This window comes from Prenolepis imparis, unplaced genomic scaffold (assembly GCF_030444845.1).
Source record: "Prenolepis imparis isolate NDT839.2.m4 unplaced genomic scaffold, iyPreImpa1.0 SCAF_11, whole genome shotgun sequence".
In the NCBI taxonomy this organism is placed as follows: Eukaryota; Metazoa; Arthropoda; class Insecta; order Hymenoptera; family Formicidae; genus Prenolepis; species Prenolepis imparis.
In genome coordinates, this window is record NW_028141169.1 from 14,173,901 (window position 1) to 14,194,101 (window position 20,201).

The 20,201-nt window shown below is 34.5% G+C and overlaps 1 pseudogene; it reads right to left on the reverse strand.

Moving 5' to 3' along the window:
- Positions 1–7,772: 7,772 nt before the first annotated feature.
- Positions 7,773–9,547, reverse strand: LOC145942982 (uncharacterized; annotated as a pseudogene).
- Between the last annotated feature and the right edge of the window lie 10,654 nt (positions 9,548–20,201).

Below are 20,201 nucleotides of genomic sequence, written 5' to 3' on the forward strand. Positions count from 1 at the left end.
GGCATTATATCGACACACAGACTAGCATTCCTAAAAATAAATTTTTAAACGCAATTAAATTCATACTAACATCCACATTCTTTAGATTCAACAACAATACATACAAACAAATATATGGAGCTCCTATGGGATCTCCCCTATCCCCAATAATTGCTGATTTAGTTATGCAAGATTTAGAAACATCAATCATTAACACACCACAGTGGAATTTAACTTTTTACTACCGTTACGTCGATGACATTTTATTAGCAACACACGCAGAAAACATACCGCATATCATAGATAAATTTAATAAATATCACGAAAGATTGAAATTTACAATGGAACAGGAAGTGCACCGCAACATAAGTTTCTTAGATATATCAATTAGTGTGATAGATGATGAATTATACACTGGTTCCATAAAAAAACTTTTTCGGGTAGATTTCTATCTTTCTACTCGAATCACCCGAAATGCCACAAAATAGGCACTATTTATAATTTAGTGGACAGAGCTATTGTTGTCACATCCTGGATTTCATAAGAAAAATTTGCATATTGTTATAAATGTATTATTATCAAACGGCTATCCTCTGGATCTCATTTTTAAAGAAATAAATTATAGAATAAAGAACCTTATCATTATCAAATTAAATGTGACAGACAAAGAAGTTGAGGGCTGTCTGCATGAGAATGATGACAAGAAAAACAATTTTGTCGTTATTCCATATGTTGAATCAATTTCAGAATTGATATCAGCAAAAATTAAAAAATCTGATGTAAAAGTGGGATATCGCTGTTTAAAAAAATTAGATACAGTGATCAAAACACACAAAGATAAGAACGAGGGCCCCAGCAATTCAAACGTAGTATATAAAATAAATTGCAATGACTGCGACGCCACTTATATAGGACAAACAAAAAGACAATTACGCACCAGACTTAAAGAACATAGAAGTAATATCAAATTGGATTCATCAAGACATTCGGTGATCTCTGAACATATTTTAAATCATTGCCACACATTCGATTGGGAAAAAACTGAAATATTAGATCATGAAATAAATTATAATAAAAGACTCATATCAGAAATGTTATGTATAAAAGAGCATAAAAATAGTATTAACTTAAACAAAGACACCGAGTTACTTGAAAGTGGCTATTTTGATATTCTAGAAGAATTAAGTGAAACACATGTTTAAATAGGGCTAACCTTGATTGAATGACAAGCGTTTTGACTATATAAACAGTTTATATTTAACTTTGACACGCATTAAACCATCGAATTGCTGAGACTCAACAACGAATTTGACATGTAAGTTATTTCAAATAAGACTTTCCGTGGAAGTAGTGAGAGATTCCTTTTAACATATTCAATTTGGTCAGAAGGGTTGAAAAATGGACTCGTCTCGAGGAGAGTCGGATCTGAACGTTCGCGCAAACCAACGACGAACTAGGATTCGATACTTTTTTAAGAGAGGGCTCCATTAAACATATGTTATGACAACCAAACGCGCGAGTATTGTTTCAAACATTGTAATTAACAGCGTAGAGCGATGTTCGACATCAAGTTTTGTATGCGATTTCAATTTTTAAACCGTCCGTCATATTATATTTATGTTTAAGTTTATTTTATTCTTGTTTTTTATTTGGTTCTCAAATTGTATTGAAAAAGACCGAGTACGGTCGAAACGTTTACGCTCACTTTATCATAATAAAAACAAAATTATTCCAACATCCTATTGCTTTTGTGCTCGTTTAGTTGGCCTATTATTCACGTTATTAATTTATGTATTATATATTATTTTTTAAATGTTAATAAAAAATTAGGTTAAACATTCAAAATTTACATTTTTTAACGATTTAAAAAATTTTGTATATTAAATGTAACAATAAGACCAATATAATTTGATAATATTTTGATAATGACAAAATTAAGCCGAACAAAAAGAACTCAATACAAACATGCAAGAACTGATATCAAAAAGACAAAGACAGTAAAAAGATTTAGTAAGTCTTAATTGAAAAAGACGATATGCATTCTTCGAGTTATTAACCCAACGAAAAACTTTTAAATCGTTTGATTATAATAGAAATTTACAATCATTGAAGACTTTTTTAATATCATTAATAATAAACTAATAATAAATTAATTAAATAAAAGTGAGCTCTAAGTATATAAAGAGATACACCTGAGATAGCGCATTTATGATTCTAGAAAAACAATTATTAAGAACTTGTGATCCGTTTATGATAAGCCCGATATCCATTTTAACAAATTGATTTGTTGATATCAAATGCATTTATTCAATAACAGAGTGTGATCAATATATCGAAAACTTTTTTGAAGTGATAGCATCAATTTTAGAATTTTCTCAATAACCGTAATTAAAAATCATGATAAAAGAAGACTAGTTGATAGAACGATCAGATATAAAACTAGGCTGCTCATTAAATATTATATTTTTGAACAATGACGAAAGTTTACTAGCAATAATTAAAAAATTTTTTTAAGTATTAAATTCTTGTTTGTGCCTAAAAAGTTAGAAACTAAAGTCTTATCATCATCTTTAAATATAAGAGTCATTATAGATAATTTCCAAGACTCCAGCAAAACGTCACACAATAATGACTCTTTTAAGACTTTGCGCATAATAGAGCAAATATTAGAAATAATAATAAATATTAAATATTAGGAATAAAATTTAGGAATTATTTTATTTTAGAACAAGGAAATAAAATGGACGCACAATGCATTAAAAATTAGAAATAAAAAATAAAAATAACGGAATATTAAATATTAAATATACATAACTTATATAGTCATGACGACCGAATATGTACACAAAATCTAGATATTATATTAAGAATGTGAATAATATAGCAAATACAAATAATATTTAGGCATAGTGGAGAACTATATGAGCATAAATATAAGTAAAGAAAAATATTTATTATAAAATTATATATATTATTATTCAAAACATTTATTATTCAAAAATAATATGATTTTTACAAATACACTAGTTTATAAAAGACAGCAGAACATTCTCGAGAGAAAATTTTAAAAAATACGTAGTTTTGAACTTTTCTAAAAAGTATTTTCTATTTTCTTTGTAGAGATTGTTGTAATTTAAAAAATTTTAATAAATACCTTAGCGTCATTAATAAATATTACTTTGGAGGTTTAAAAGATTTTCTTAAACTGTTTCTATTAGAAATAGAAAAATTTTTTCTGTAATATTATTATATATTTCTGATGTTATTCTGGTATAGCGAAAAAAGAAACCTGCATTATTTTTAAGCTATTATACAAAAGTTAAAAAATTATCTAAATTATCTCTTTGTAAATTGATAAGACGAATTTAAGATAAGCGTCTATATATATATATTTCTTCAAAGTTTTTATATTTTTTTTTCCTCTTTAATTTTCCCTCCTTAATTTTTTCCTTTATAAATAATATTTCATTTTGAAAAACTAAACATGATAATAAAACTGTGTTGCTCCAGAATAAAAAATTTTTCTTTATACAGTATATATTAGTTAACAATGTCTAAAAGTCTAAATCCATATGATTTAATTAAACTTATAAACTAAAATTTAAGTATTTTTGGTTATGGTTATGTTATGTTATATTCAGAGACCCGGACCGAACCAGAATCAAAACCAATAATCGTTTCATAACCGCTTTTTAGTAGAATTGACACCGTAAACCGTATTAAAATTCTATTAAAATAACCGTTAAATTATTTTCGGTTTACGATTCTTTTCGGTATTTTTTTCTATTTTTGCGCAAATGACAGAAATGTCATGATAACTGCCTTCTCAAAGTGCAATACAATTATAATTATTTTTTAAATGTTCTGAAACGTATGTATTATCGCAATAACGATAAGCTGTGAGGGGATAATATGTTTTCCGTTATATATAATACATGTATTTCAGGACATTTTTTAAATAATTTAAAAATAATTTTAAAAATTAAAAATATTGGAATTTTCTTTTTTCTTGACCCTTAAAACCCTTAAAACTTCAAAATACGTGCCTGTTAATTTTGTTAATACTTACTTTTTAAACCGGAATGGTGTAAAACACCAAAAAGTGCGATTTAAAAAAAAAATTGAAAAAAAATCAAAAAATAGTCTTAAAAAATCGAAAATATTTGAATCCCCTCTTCGCCAATAGCTCAAAAATTTTGTTTTTAAATCTAAAATGATATACATTTTTTTGAAAAAAATCGAAGGGGTCTCATTGAGGAAAGAAAATAATTTCAGTTAAAATTGACTAAAACACTATTAAATTTTCTTTTCTTAATTTTTTCAATATTTTTTTCGAAAAATGCATTCAAAGACAAAAAAAATGATTACTTTATTAATGACAATATTTTTATTTTTCTTCAAGTTATTAGGTGTTTGCAAAAGTTCGTATGATTAAAAAATTTTTATTTATTAATAACAAATAAAATAACAATATTTTAATCAAAATATATATTAGTTGTTGCTATTGACAATTATTTGCGACTTTTCGGGCAATAATTTAATCTCACGTCGATAAAATGACTTATCTTTTGAAGCAATCCATTATTCGATCCATTTTTGCACTTTTTCAAAATTTTGAAATCGTGTATTGGATAGACCGTGTTGTATCGATTTATGGTTATGGATATATATATAAATAAATGAAAATCAGTTGGGACGATGTCTGGAGAGTACGCTGGTAGAACTTCCCAATCCAATTCGAACAACGTCTCTTTAGTTGCAACAGCAACATGCGGTCTGACGTTATCGTGTAGCAAAATGGTTCCATTTTCAATCACATTAAATATGAAGTTATATTCGGAATTATGATTTATCAACCCTTAGGGCCTGAGCAGAATGGCTGACTTATAACCTTAAGACAATGTTTTATGCCTTAAGTCTTTGTCTTAGGTAACGCACAATAACTGTGTTACGTCTTTAGTCTTTACGTATTCGCTTCACGTTGTAGGAAGGAATAATATGTATGTATAAACGCAAATAATTCTATTATACAATTAATAATAATAAATGAGTATTTTATAAATAGTTATGACATAATACATTTTTAACTCAGAAATATGTAATAATAATATTTAATACTTTGAAATATAATTCAATAAAAGTGAATATAACCTAACCTAACTTTTTTGTTCAAAGAAATTCATTTAATATACTTATAAATAAAATGTTCTACCAAATCAAATATTATTTGATTTTATAGTATTATACAGGGTGTCCGGTAATAGTCGCATCAACCGTCGTGTGCAGGTAGAGCTAGTTAAACCGAGTAGAAAAGTCCTCTACCATTTTGTGATATTCTCAATAATAAGAGAGAAATAAATTAAAGAAAATCAGCCAATTCGCGCGATGATAAGCGTGCGGCGAGAAGAGACAGCCCACTCGGGGGTCCAGAGTTAGCGCTACTCGTATGGAGTTACTGTCTTTTGTAAAGCGCTCCTCCCCGCTTCATCGCGCGCTTAGCAACCGTGTAACATTATACTGTTTCTTTTCGCCGCATGCTTAGTAACGACATAAAACTGGGCTGTCTCTTCTCGCCGTCGTTACGCGAATTGGCCGATCTTTATTAATTAATATCTCTCTTATTATTGAGAATATCGCAAAATGATAGAGGACTTTTCTACTCGGTTTAACTAGCTCTACCTGCACACGACGGTTGATGCGACTATTACCGGACACCCTGTATATGTTTAAAAATCTTGCTAATTATTAAAGTTGTATAATATTTAATTTAATTTATTTTATAGAAAACAATTCTAATTTCAAGTGTATTAAAATGGTGCAAAGAAATAAGTAATTTTTATTGCTTGTTTTATATTGGATGCTTTTATATAAATTATTAAAACGAAAAAAAAACATATTAGATGGTATAAAAGAAAATGGACCGTACGACCCATAAACCAATTAAGATATAAATATGGAGATTATGAAACACTTTTTCAAGATTTAAAAGATGATGAAAATTTATTTTTTTGTTATACAAGAATGAATTTATTATTATTTAACCAATTACTTCAATTAACTGAACCTTATTTAACAAAAAATAGTTATCGAGCATTTCCTGCAGAACAAATAAGATTGATAATAGTATTAAGGTAATTATAAAAAATGATAATAGTATTAAGGTAATTATAAAAAATTCTTTTATTATTTTTTCAAAATAATTTGATCTTGTACAAATTACAATAAAATACAAATTTTATTAAAGTAACAAAGACAGATTCTGATAGATAGACTAAAATAATTATACACCAAGTGTAAATGTTGAATAGTATTTATCTTTTGTCAGATATATGTTTGTCAAAAATATGAATAATAATTTAAGAATTGCCTAAAATAATTATTGTTACTCAAAACATGCTTTAATAGAGAATGAAAGAGAGAGAGAAAGAGAAAATTAGTAATCTTTTTATAATAAATAATATTAATAATATGGATTTTGTAATAAAAAAATGTATTTCAGATATCTTGTCACTGGAGATCTTCCTTTGTTTATCGCTCTAGCATTTCGAATTGGCGAATCAACGCGTATGCTAATTAAAGAAGTATATCAGGTTTTAATAAATGTATTACAACTAATATATCTATCACAACCAAGTGAAGAAAAATGGAAGTCTTATACTGAAGGTTTTTGGAAAAGATGGAATGTGCCAAATTGTGTGGGGGCAGTAGACGGAAAACACATTACCTTACAATGTCCCCCTAATTCAGGAAGTCTTTTTTTTAATTATAAAAAATATTATAGTATCATTTTGATGGCAGTGGCGAATCATGTATACAGATTCACGTTAGTTGATGTTGGTGCATACGGTGGTAACAGCGATGGCGGGATTTTTAATGATTCATTAATTGGAGAAAATCTGAAAAACGAAAATTTAAATCTACCAAAAGGGACTTTTGAATTACCTGGAAGTCAGGCCCGTACACCAACTTTTTTATTGGCAGACGATGCATTTTCATTAAATACGAGAATTATGAAGCCATATACTGGAAGAAATTTAGATGAAAAACAAAAAATATGTAATTACAGATTTTCTCGAGCTAGGCGAACAGTCGAAAGCGCCTTTGGAATATTTTCCAATAGATGGACAATATTTCGACAATCCATTTGCATGCTGTCAAAAACAGCTGATACGATAACAACAGCATCGCTCTGCTTACATAATTTTGTAATGTTTGAAGAAGAACGATGTAAACTAAAGTCATACAGCACAAATGAATTTCTTGAAAACGATGCAAATGAACAGGTAAAAAGAACATTTAAATATTTTTATTTTGCAGTTAATAATAATATATAACTTAATTTTTAGTGTGTATTTAAAATTTTGATAAATTTGAAAATTTTTAATATTAAAAATTAATATAATAAAATAGTTCAATAAATGCAAATAAATGATATATGTATATTGTAAATTATGTGTAATATTGTTATTAAAACATTAATTACTGCATATTTTTATATAATCTGATTAACCATACTATTTTTTTTATAAAGGAAATGCAGTGGTTGTCTTTACCGGAAAACCTATGTTATGATAAAACCGTATCTTCTGCTTCGAAACAAAGAGATACATTGTGTAAATATTTTGTATCGCCAGAAGGAGAAGTTCCATGGCAATACGATTACGTACGAAGAGGTGCATATGGTGAAAACGTTTAATAATGAAAATAATGGTTTATACACATGGTTTTATACACACACATATACACACATAATTTTTAATTATTTATTTAATCTTATTTTTTCTAATAAAGTATTAGTATGAAAAAAGAAAATATAATAAGTGTTCAAAAATTATAATGTTACATTTACAACAGAGCTTTAAAGTTGATGATCTGTATGCAGGAATAAATATTTATGTAAATAAAAAACAATTACAACAAATCGAGTTTTTACAATAATTATATAATTGACAAGATATACATTACAAATGTATACAAATTAAGCAATTGAATTAAATAATAAAAACATAGCTAATAAGGAAAGTGCTTCAGAACTATAATGCACATTCAAATTAATAAGTAAATAAAAATAATAAATACATAAAACATCTTAAAGAAAAAATATTTCTTTGAAAATAATAAACAATTATATCATAACGTCTTACTTTAAGAAAAACTTAATATATTAAAAACATTATTTTCTTATTACCTATTATAATCTTATATTATATGTTATATGTAAGTCTTTTAGTAATATCACTTAATATCACATAAATAAAAAATCTTAAACAAAAATATTTTTTTAAGCATATTAAAAATAAAATTCTAACGTATTTAAAAAAACAATGTAATTGAAAACATTATTTTTAACTCTTAAAATCTTACTTATATATAACTATAAGATATAACAGTCTTTTTTATAATATCACATATTACTGTAATAAAAAATAATACTTTACTAACAAAAAATAAAAAATTGAAACATTTTATGAAAAAAATTAAAAATCATTAAAAATATTAAAAGTATTACATTTTTTGCAGTGGAGAAAATAAATCATCTATTATCATTTTCTTTCTGATATTTTTCTCAGATTGTGGAAGACTTGTCAAGTGAGCAACAATAAATTTAGCAAATGCTTCGTCTTCATTGTTTTCATGTTTGTCATCTAAAACATTGATGATTTTCTGGCTAACCGATGAAAATATATTTTCTAATTCCTTTGTTTCATCAACTTTACTTTTTTTATATTTAACAGGTTTTGTATGTAATACATCTGATTCTTTATCAATGTTCCGTTTATGTGTTACATGTGCTTGAAGAGTATTTTCTAAAATATTTTTTTTATTCTTTTCACTATTAAAATTATTATCTCCTGTTTCTTAACTTGATTTTTCTTTGGTATCAGATACTTCATTTGAACTAGATTTTCGAGTTTCTATTGATAGCTCTAAAGATGTAGAAGATGTTAGTTTTATTTGCTTGTATATTATTGAATGTTCTGAAAATATAAGAATATATAAGTGTACATATATTATTAATAAAATACGGATTTTTAAGCAATTATCATTATAAACCTTCGTCTCTTGACATAATTGTTAAGGAAAGATAATTGAGTATAAAATGCGAATGGTTTATGAGTTGAAGCACCACTTCCACTCTTATATTGACTCTCTATGATTCGTTTCTCACGATTATATTGATTCCTTAAAGATGTGCATCTAGTTTGACAGTAATCAGGTGTATAAAAATTACCTATAAAAATGTTGAGATAAATTCATCATTATATATATATAATATAATTATATAGCAATAAGACATATAAGAAATATTAATTAAAAATGATATATGATATTTACCATAATTTTTATTTTGCATTATTTTAGAAATTTCTTGCCAAGCATTGTCTTTAATTATTTTATTTTTAAAATCATTGTGTCCTTTATTGTACAGAAATGGACGTTCTCTATATAATTCAATTAGAAAAGCATCATCGTCTTTTTCTTCTATTGAAATATTATTTTCAATTTCATTTGACACTTCATTGTCTGTACAATATGCATTAGATTCATAATATTGATGATCTTCCATTTTAATTGACTAAAAAAATTAATAAAAGGATATAGACAACATGTGTATTAGATAATATATATAGATTACCCAGGTAGAACATAAAACTCATAATGACGTCATTATGACGTCACTAAAATGTCATTTTGAAAAAATCATAATGATCTCATTTAATACATTTTTAGCAACGTTTTGATGACTTATTTTTGATTTCATATCCCGTGTAGAAATTTTATATAGGCTATAACCGGGCCCTATAAAGGTTTCCTAACTTTATTTGAGGCCCGAGTTAGGACGCCCATCTTGGCCCAATCTCGAAATGTCACGCTCTTTTATCTAGGGCCCTTATTGCTTTCCAAACTTGGGCCAATATGGGCGTACAAATTTTGGCTTGGGCCAAAAAAGATATATTCATATATCCATTTCGAAATTTTTTAACTTGTTTTTAACTACATGCAACTTATATAATGATTCTATCTGAAAATTAGGCGTTTTATAATGGATTAAATGTTTTTTCGTATTTGAAAAACACACTTACCTTGGTGGGACTCGAACTCGGGACCTCTGGATCGTGAGCCAAGTGCCTTACGTGGTAGACTACTTTTTAATTTGATATAAGTGTTATATCTGCATATGTCATAACCAGCACAAATATATAATTTTTCAAAAATTATCTTAAGAAACAAATTCAGTTTAAAAAAAGTAATAAAATTTCGAAATGGATATACAAATATTTTTTTTTAAATGTCAGGTCAATGTCGGAAACCAGTGTCGGCTGGACACTGGCACGTAGCATTGGATCGATCACATGTATAAGTTAATTATTTAATATCACAAAAAGTAAACAGTTTGAATAAACTTTAGATAATTGAGTCATTTCTTTATGTGTATTTTAAAAAATGTATTGATTGCATCGTTTACATCAAAAGTAGAGTAAAAGAACTTTTCATTTTTTCTTCCACTTCTTACGAACACATGTACTTTTTTATACAAAATATTAATACATATCCCAGGTAGAACATAAAACTCATAATGACATCATGATGACGTCATTTAAAAGTGATTTTGGAAAAAATTTTTTATACATATATTACAGTTATTTATTTATTGTTCACACATATTCTAACAATTATTCAAGCAACATAAACTTTTTAAAAGTCATATAATGCAATTATTTTATATTAAGGGGATTTAAATCTAATGATTACTTTTGTCATCTTTAAATCATTTTTGAATCATTTTTGTCCAGATAACTTTTAAGTGATGAATAAAATCATGATGATGTCATTATGACGTCATTATGAGTTTTATGTTCTACCTGGGTATAGTTAGAGGTACTTCCCAGTGAGCAATATGTTACGTCCAGACTCAAGGAAGGAAGAGTCGAAAGGAAGGACGTAACTAAATTTATATTTCGAACGACGGCAGACTATCCGTCGTTCGACCCGAACGAACGTCTGGGCCCAAATAGGTCAACGACCGCAAGGGTCGCTCTTACTCTCTTTAAAGGGCAGTTCGCTCGGTGGTCCCTTTTCGGCAAGAGAATTTAATCTCTTTTGCGCAGGATGGAACCTTGTGCGATCTTGGTTTGCGGGAATGAGTGGGAACGGGTTATAAATTAAAGAGTATTAGGCTTCATATTAAACAATTAATTTATTTTACTCTTAAAGAACGAGAAAAGAAGAATTAAATTCATAAGAATCATATTATACTTATTGTACATTATTATACATTATTATTCTTAAGAAAAATCATTTTATCGGCTCTCAGTATTTAATAACTAAAATGTGATTCTTAAAATCGGCCACAGAGCCAAGCCCGAAAATTAATTCTAATTTTTCGGCACGGTATGTGCCGAATCTCAAATACTGAGAGCCGATAAAAAGATTTTTCTTAATTTATAATGCGTCTCGGCCTAACTCATGGCGCTATTTACTAACATTCATTAGAAGGCAAATGAAAAATATAGGATCGAAAGGGTCTGAATAGCTTAGTGGTAAGAGCAGTCGCCCGGCAAGCGAAAGACGCGGGTTCAATTCCCGCTTCAGCGACTTTTCGGACCAATATTTTTCTCGCCTATGTTCCCGTTGTAATAAGTCGAGGATTATTAATTTGATGGAACGTTGTAATCTCAATTCGAGATACCGTGCCGAAAAATTAGAATTAATTTTCGGGCTTGGCTCTGTGGCCGATTTTAAGAATCACATTTTAGTTATTATTATTCTTATTATTATTTGTTCTAATTTTGTGTACTTATCTTAGTCGAGGAGAGAAAAAAATGATTTGATGCTCGTGTGTATGAGTGAATGATTGTGTATAAATCGCAGGTGATACATAGATACGGAGATCGTCAATTGAGACAACGAGGGAAAGTGTTATTGTTTAAATTTTAGGGTCCCGATTGGTGGTTACAATAATCTAAACGCTAATAGATATATAATTTTGTGTCCATGTTTATGCGTGTGAGAGAGAATGCTAGGTTATGAGAGTTCGGTAATTATGGCGGTGGAGGGGGATAGGTTCGCAGGAGAAGGTGTGCAGGGACGGCTAAAGGATATCTGCGCCCGGGAACATACCAGGGGATGATGTTATTCCTATCAGTGGTCTCTAGAAATTCGCGTAAGGCCTCGTGGTCTACGGGGCCTGGACCAATTGTGAAAGCTCCCTCAGGGACTTCTCGTATCCCTGGGAGCTGGTTTATCAGCCAAGCTCTAAATTGCTCGTATGAGAGCTTGGCAGGCGATTCTGATTCCTCGGAATCGTCGTCGCCGATATCTATTACCTCAAACCCTTCCGGATGTTCCCTATTTACAGAGGACGTTGGGGATGAGGGAGGAGAATTCTCGAGGATGATTGTTGAGGGAGCCGGAGACGGAGATCTAGGTGGGTCAGGGCGTTCGGGAGAAGCAGGGGGAAGAAAGGGAGAAGGGCTCCGAGGAGAATCGGCGTCCTCAGAGGAAACAGAGGAGTGAGGGGAAGGGGCCCACTGAGGTATAGCGGGTTCGGGAGAAAGAGGAAAAGGAGTTCGGGGGGAATCGAAAAGTTCTGCAGAAGCAGAGGTAGCGGGAGACGGCGTCAGCGGGGTTGCTATATGTTCGGGTGAGGAAATAGGAGAGACCGTAGGATGATATGTGTTAGTTGTCTCTGTGTGAATCGGTGTGTTAATTTTTCCTAGGGAGCCGAAGGTTTCGCCCGCAGCCAGACTCCGTGCCAACGCTTTCCTTAACCGCCTATTACGCCGGTTTCGCGCCAATTTAGCAGCGGTTCGCGAGGGTCGTCTCCTTGGATTTTCCACTACGAGAGCGAACAATAAAATAACCGGACAAGAAGAGTTCTTACTGGAAAATAACTCTGGGAGTTCTTGTAAGAGAAAAAAAAAGGGATATATATATATTTATTTTTATATAATTTTGATATTTTAATTATTTAATAATTTAGTTAGTTATTGTATTACTTATTTGTTCGTTCAAGAGAGAGAGAGAGAGAGAGAGAGAGAGAGAGAGAGAGAGAGAGAGAGAGAGAGAGAGAGAGAGAGAGAGAGAGAGAGAGAGAGAGAGAGAGAGAGAGAGAGAGAGAGAGAGAGAGAGAGAAAGCTACATTTATTGAGCGCTCTGGGACAGAATTCCCTCAAGCGCTAAAACCATACAATATCAATAACAATGAATAACAATATTTACAAATTGTACGTACAAAGGTGCGAGTCTACATATGAAGTGCATATCTGTGTGGTAGCAATTTGTGTGCGATATCGATGTGGGTGAGTTTATATATTAAAATAAGCCGTAGTAGAAAAGAGAAGAAAGAAAAAATGACCACAGGCCGACATTTTGAAGGTTTTCCGAACATTGCTAAAAATTCACGATAGATTCTCAGGATTTCCATTCAATAAATACTCGTATAGTTTATGTTTGAAAACCGTAAACTTCTTCACATTCCTAATTGTTAGAGGAATATCATTCCATATCCTCGTCGATGTAAGTCTAAAAGACCTTTTATACAGCTCAGTCCTGCAGTGTGGCAGAGATATGACCTCTTTTGAATTCCGTGTGACTCGTTCAGGTGGAGTAACCCTTTGGTTGAAGTTGACATGGAGGAGGCTTGGTTGTCCAGTCTCCAAGATCCTGTACAGCAGGCATCCCACAAAATATGTCCTGCGCGGGCCGACCTTGAGCCAACGTAGTCTTTCGTAATATGACGTGATGTGTATATTTGCTCTTAGGTTGTAGATAAATCTTATGCAGGAATTTACAGCTCTATAGAGCTTTAAGTTGTGTCCAGCCGTCATGTCGGTATATGCCCCACAGCAGTAGTCTATGTGTGGGAATATCAAGGATACCACAAGTCTTGTTTTCAGCACCTCAGGTAACAAGTGCTTACATAGCTTGAGCTGGTACAGTATGGAATGGATCTTTTTCGTCATACTATTTACCTGCGTTTCCCACGTCAAGGTGTTTGCGACTGTCACGCCAAGGTACTTGATAGTGTTTGCATACTGAATTCTTGATCCGTCGACTAGGATGCCCGGTAGAGTAGCAAAATCTATAGCTCTTACAAATCTTGAAGTGCCCAAGATTATAGCCTGCGTCTTCTCCGAGTTTAATAAAAGCTTATTTTCTGTGGACCATCTAATAATATTCTCGACATTCTCATTGACCTTCTGAATATTTTCCGAAAGCTCCCTAGGCTCACCATGGATCCATATTTGAAGGTCGTCGGCGTAAAGGTTGTACTTACAGTGCCTGAGCACCGTACCAAAATCCGATAAGTAGAGCGTGAAAAGTAATGGTCCCAGAACCGAGCCCTGCGGTACCCCAGCGCTCACAAGAGAAGAGGATGATACTGTGCCCTCGAAACTGTCCTTGACAGCCTGTGTGCGCCCCGTCAGGTAGGAAAGCATCCATCTCAAGACACTATTTGAAAAGCCTAGATTCTTCAGCTTCTTGATGAGTTGTAGGTGATTTACTCTGTCAAAGGCCTTCGAGAAGTCGAAGAGCACCGCCACTGTGACCTTCCTTTGATCTGCTGCATGCCTAACGTCGTCCAATATCCGAATCAGACATGTCTGTGTGGAATGGCAACTCCTGTAGGCAAATTGACAGGGGTCAAAAAGACCCTTAAGTTCAAGATAGGCCCGAATCTGCTCGCAGACGATCCTCTCAAGCACTTTAGAAATGGTCGGAAGGATCGAGATCGGGCGGTAATGCTGCACCGAGGTGGGATTCCTGTTCTTAGGAATGGGACATATTAGTGCCGATTTCCACAACACAGGAAAAACACCCATCGACAATGAGAAATTGAACATGTGTTCAATTATAGGCGCAGTCCAGTGAACCGTGAGCCTCAGCAGTGCCGAGGAGATGCCGTCCACTCCAACTGCATTTGATTTCGATCTTGTAAACGCCCTTCCGATCATCAATGGCGTGATGTAGCTCCAATGGAAATCCTGATCACAAAAATCCCCAGCGAATATGTCCTCTTCAGAATGTCCACCTCCTGGAACCAGACTCTCCCCACTCTGTCCAAAAAACTCATTCATATCCTCGATCGAGTGCAAGAGACGAACAGGGCTGCTCCTAGACTTGATTAATCCCAGATGTCTCAATTCCCTCCAGATTTCATTAGTGTTGCCTGCGCACCTGAAAGTCCTATCATAGTAAGATTGTTTAGCAGACCTGACTAGACTCTGCGCCTTGTTCCGTAATTTCTTGAAATGATCATAAAGCATGTCACATTTATGTTTACGCCATACCCTCCTGGCCAGATCTCTGTTTCTCATCACCCGACGGATGTCCTCCGTTAACCAAGGAGCAGGCAAGTTCTTGAAAAGTCTTCTCCTTAACGGCACATGCTTGTTAAAGATGTTAAGTAAATTAGTATTGAATACTTCAACTTTTTCATCTAGGTCATGAGATGTTAGTAGTCCCGTCCAGTCAATGCCACCGACATCGGCCTGGAAGGCATCAGCGTCATAGTTACTCCAGTCTCTGCAGATGATAGTTCTGCTATGTCGACGCTGGATCTTAAGCCCATACTTGATGTAAATCAGGTCGTGTGCAGACAGAAACGCCGCTCCATGTTGACCAAATTCTCTTACCTTATCCATGTCATCGACTATGCATAGATCTAAGAGAGTGCTGGAGTTCCTCAGATGATGTGTAGATTTGAAAGGCACCAGGTATAGGCTAGACGTGCCAATAAATGTATTTAACTGTTGACTATCGAATGTGATCTGATTCATATCAGCATTGAAATCGCCGGTAATGACAGAATGTCTGTAGTTAGCTTGGAGTTCCAGGAAGGTCTCAAAAAACTCCCCCAGGTAGCCCGAGTTCGGAGGACGATACATCACCGCGAGCAGGAGCTTTGACATGTCCTTGAAGACGATCTCCGCGATCATAAATTCCGGCCTAACATTGAGAGATCCCGCAGCACTGCACAGAATAGAGGCACAAAGATACTCAGAGAGATAAAATGCGACCCCACCCCCAGATCTACCAACCCTGTCACATCTAAAGAGAGCATAGCCAGGCAGCCTTATCATGGTATCGGCAATTCCTGGTCGCAGCCATGTTTCTGACATACATATTATGTGGAAGTTGGCGTTCCCAAAAAATTGATAAAACTCGTCAAAATGTGCGTACAGGGATTGGCAGTTAACGTGGCATATCCTAAGGTCCTCGTAGTCCTTAAGCTTGTTAGTCATAATTGATATCAGCGATCCTGTCCTTGATTCTCCGACCGAGCACCGGACATCTCACCGCATCCGTCGCAGAATGCGTCAGATCATTCTTTGGTCCGTTTTTTCCGCAGTTATGACATTTCGGTGGTTGATCTCTCTTCATGCAATCCTTAGCCTCATGCGCTCCAGCACAATGCTCACAAGCAGGTTCCCTACTGCAATCCTTTGCAATGTGACCAAAAGACAGACACCGATAACACTGTAATATTCTTACGTGATCGGCGTACGAGCACGCTGCATAACGCAGGTAGATTCGTCCGCATCTTTGTATGTCCCTGCGTACTCCCGGTGAAACCTCCAGAATACAGCTGGTTGTGTTCCTATCAGGTTTCGGCTTGAAAATGTAAATGACCTTCATTTCTGACTCAGGTACACCATTTAGATTCTGGGCCATGAGCTCCTCCTTGATCTCCTTAGTCGTCATATCAGAAGGTACGCCATGTACGATGAGCCTAGGATTCAGCTTTACATTTTCTCGTATTTCAAGGCCTGCCTCTGCAAGGCCTGGATGCGCCTTTATTTTCTCAAGGTCAGGAGAAATGGCTTCAATTCTGACTCCATTATCGCGTGCGAGCGACAATCCTCTGACCTTCAGGGCACAGTCAGCAGGTCTCAGAACTCTGCGAAGTGTCTCCTTGGTGACCTGAGATGAGACGTATTTGTTCTTCTTGTCCTCTTTAGGTACGACCAGAAAGCTAGTGGTGTTCGGCAGCTCCACCGTGGGACCCCGCGAGACCCGCACCTCCGACCCTGAAGAGCCTGCAGCGGACGCATACGTTTGATCTTTTTCACACCTGCAGTTCCGACAGTCTTCCTTCCTCTTTCCATAGTACAATGCCCCCTCACCTCCATGGTCCTCCAGCGCCTCCGCCACCGCTCTCCTAACGCCCCCCTCTGTTAAGATCATGCCCGACGACCGCTCCTCAAGCAGCTCAGCACCGCCGATACCTCCAAAAATGCATCCTTGCATGCCCTGAAGGCAGACTCAATATTTGACCTTTTTTCGAGCGATTCCTTGCTGGATAAAAGCAGCTTGGATACAGTATCACAATGCCTGTTTACCGTAGCCCTCAATGTATTTACACGGGAGGAGTTTACAGCTTCAAAAGATCTCTCCGATGTCGAGGTATTCAAAAACGCCGCGCTCGAAGTCCTTGTGAGCCCCCTCCTTCCTGCGCCGCCGTCATTCTGCCCACTCGTTCCCGCGCCCGCATCCATCACCCGCCAGCGCGCTATTGTTTGTAAACAGATATAAGTCAAAAGACTATACCGAAATAATGGAATCCGGGAGTGAGTCGAAAACACCAGCAGAAAACCGCGAAGATCTTCAAGATGTCAGGCTGCACCACTGACCAGTTCCCGACTGTACCTCGCGGCCATGCACTCACAGTCACTAATCACAGCTCTTCCGTGCGAAGGATTATGTCAATCCGGAATACAACTCTGGCAGTAACGAAAAATAACAGGAGAGAAAACGCACCGTGCGATCCGAAAGTCGTACGCGAAAGAGAGAGAGAGAGAGAGAGAGAGAGAGAGAGAGAGAGAGAGAGAGAGAGAGAGAGAGAGAGAGAGAGAATAAATCATGGATTGCTCCGCTATCGCGGGAAATCCGGAGTGATTTCAAAAGATAAGGGGATGATAGAAATCACGGATTGCTCCGCTATTGCGGGAAATCCAGAGTGATTTCGAGAGAAAGAGAAGATGGAAGAAATCACGGATTGCTCCGCTATCGCGGGAAATCCGGAGTGATTTCAAAAGATAAGGGGATGATAGAAATCACGGATTGCTCCGCTATTGCGGGAAATCCAGAGTGATTTCGAGAGAAAGAGAAGATGAAAGAAATCACGGATTGCTCCGCTATCGCGGGAAATCCGGAGTGATTTCAAAAGATAAGGGGATGATAGAAATCACGGATTGCTCCGCTATTGCGGGAAATCCAGAGTGATTTCGAGAGATAGAGAAGATGGAAGAAATCACGGATTGCTCCGCTATCGCGGGAAATCCGGAGTGATTTCAAAAGATAAGGGGATGATAGAAATCACGGATTGCTCCGCTATTGCGGGAAATCCAGAGTGATTTCGAGAGAAAGAGAAGATGGAAGAAATCACGGATTGCTCCGCTATCGCGGGAAATCCGGAGTGATTTCAAAAGATAAGGGGATGATAGAAATCACGGATTGCTCCGCTATTGCGGGAAATCCAGAGTGATTTCGAGAGATAGAGAAAATGGAAGAAATCACGGATTGCTCCGCTATCGCGGGAAATCCAGAATGATTTCGAGAGAGAGAGAAGATGGAAGAAATCACGGATTGCTCCGCTATCGCGGGAAATCCGGAGTGATTTCAAAGATAAGGGGATGATAAAAATCACGGATTGCTCCGCTATCGCGGGAAATCCAGAGTGATTTCGAGAGAGAGAGAGAGAGAGAGAGAGAGAGAGAGAGAGAGAGAGAGAAGATGGAAGAAATCACGGATTGCTCCGCTATAGCGGGAAATCCAGAGTGATTTCGAGGGAGAGAGAGAGATAAGGATGGGGGAAGAAAGGACAGTTTTTCGAAGTTAGAATTAAACAAGGATAATAAATTAATAAATCAAAAAGGAAAACAATTATAATTTAATCGAAGTCCCAGAATTATTTTTAAGTATAAGGGTGGAGATGTAGCATGCTTGATAAACTTACTACTTATGGAGTGCGCAGGTAGGTGTTAACTATTCCAGGTGTGAATCTGGCTAAGGACTCCTCCGTGAGGATGGTGTTCCACTCACAGTTGTTCACTCGCGAAAATCGTCGTACTCGGTGAGCACTGGGCACTCGATGATTTCATAAGTGTCACTGCGAATGCTCACGAGTTCGAGATTCAAACAATTTACTCGAAGGATGGTGATACAACTTTTCGCGAATGATCCGCGTGCGTAGGTTTGAGAAAAGATTGATATTCTCTGAGAGATGTCACGGGTATATATATCTTCTTGCTCCTCCTTCCCGTTAGTTTGTTAATATTTCCTGACGGAATAGGGAATTTTTCAATAACGCCCTTTCAGTCCCGGAGGCGTCTCTTGATTTTAAAAGTTTACCGGGATTGGTCAGGGCTTTTGTTTAAGGTCCTAGGTTTTGACCAATGGAGAATTTGTTGAGGTTTATATTTTTATTATCCTCTCGAGATTATCTCGGTGATCTGTCAGGCGGCATTTGTTTCGATTCGGTTATCGTTGTTAGTCTGGTAAAATTTTATTCGTTTTCAAGTGGAAGTTTTCTTCTAAATTTTTATTGATTTTCAAGTGGAGATTTCCTTCTAAAAAGTTTTTATTACTTTTTAAGTAAAATTTTCCTTTAAAAGAAAGATTTTTATTGCTTTTCAAGCGCGAGTTGTCAACTAGTCAAAGCGAGAATTTCAGACCTCGCGAGTTACATCTGGTATGTATCTCTCCTTTTTTTATTTTTATTTTTACGATTAACCGTCTCCGGTTAGCTGCTTCGCCTGCCAGATCATAGTCTTATTCCCACGCCTGTGATTTTTCAATCATCGTCTTGCATTCTTTGAAAGAAAAGAATCGTGGAGTCCACAGGACGTAACAAATATGTTATCAAAAGAAATTCATAAAGTACTCAAGTTTAAGAGTCGGACTTCCGATAACTCCATCAAAATGATAATATTATGATATCAATAAGTCCTCCAATGCGTCGATTTTAGAGGAAAGAAAGACATCACATAAACGACATCTAAAAGAATTCCACAATCTGACTTCTTTTAAATATCAAAAAAGGTTACCGTTAAGAATTGCTATTTGTAGTATTATATTTTTACATATTTTTATATTTAAAAAAAATATAAAAAATATCTTAGTATACATTTCTTTTATAACATTTTATTAAAATTAAAACAGGTTTCAAAATGCCCATAGACTTTGAATAAAAAAAACTTTATGATTGCAATGTA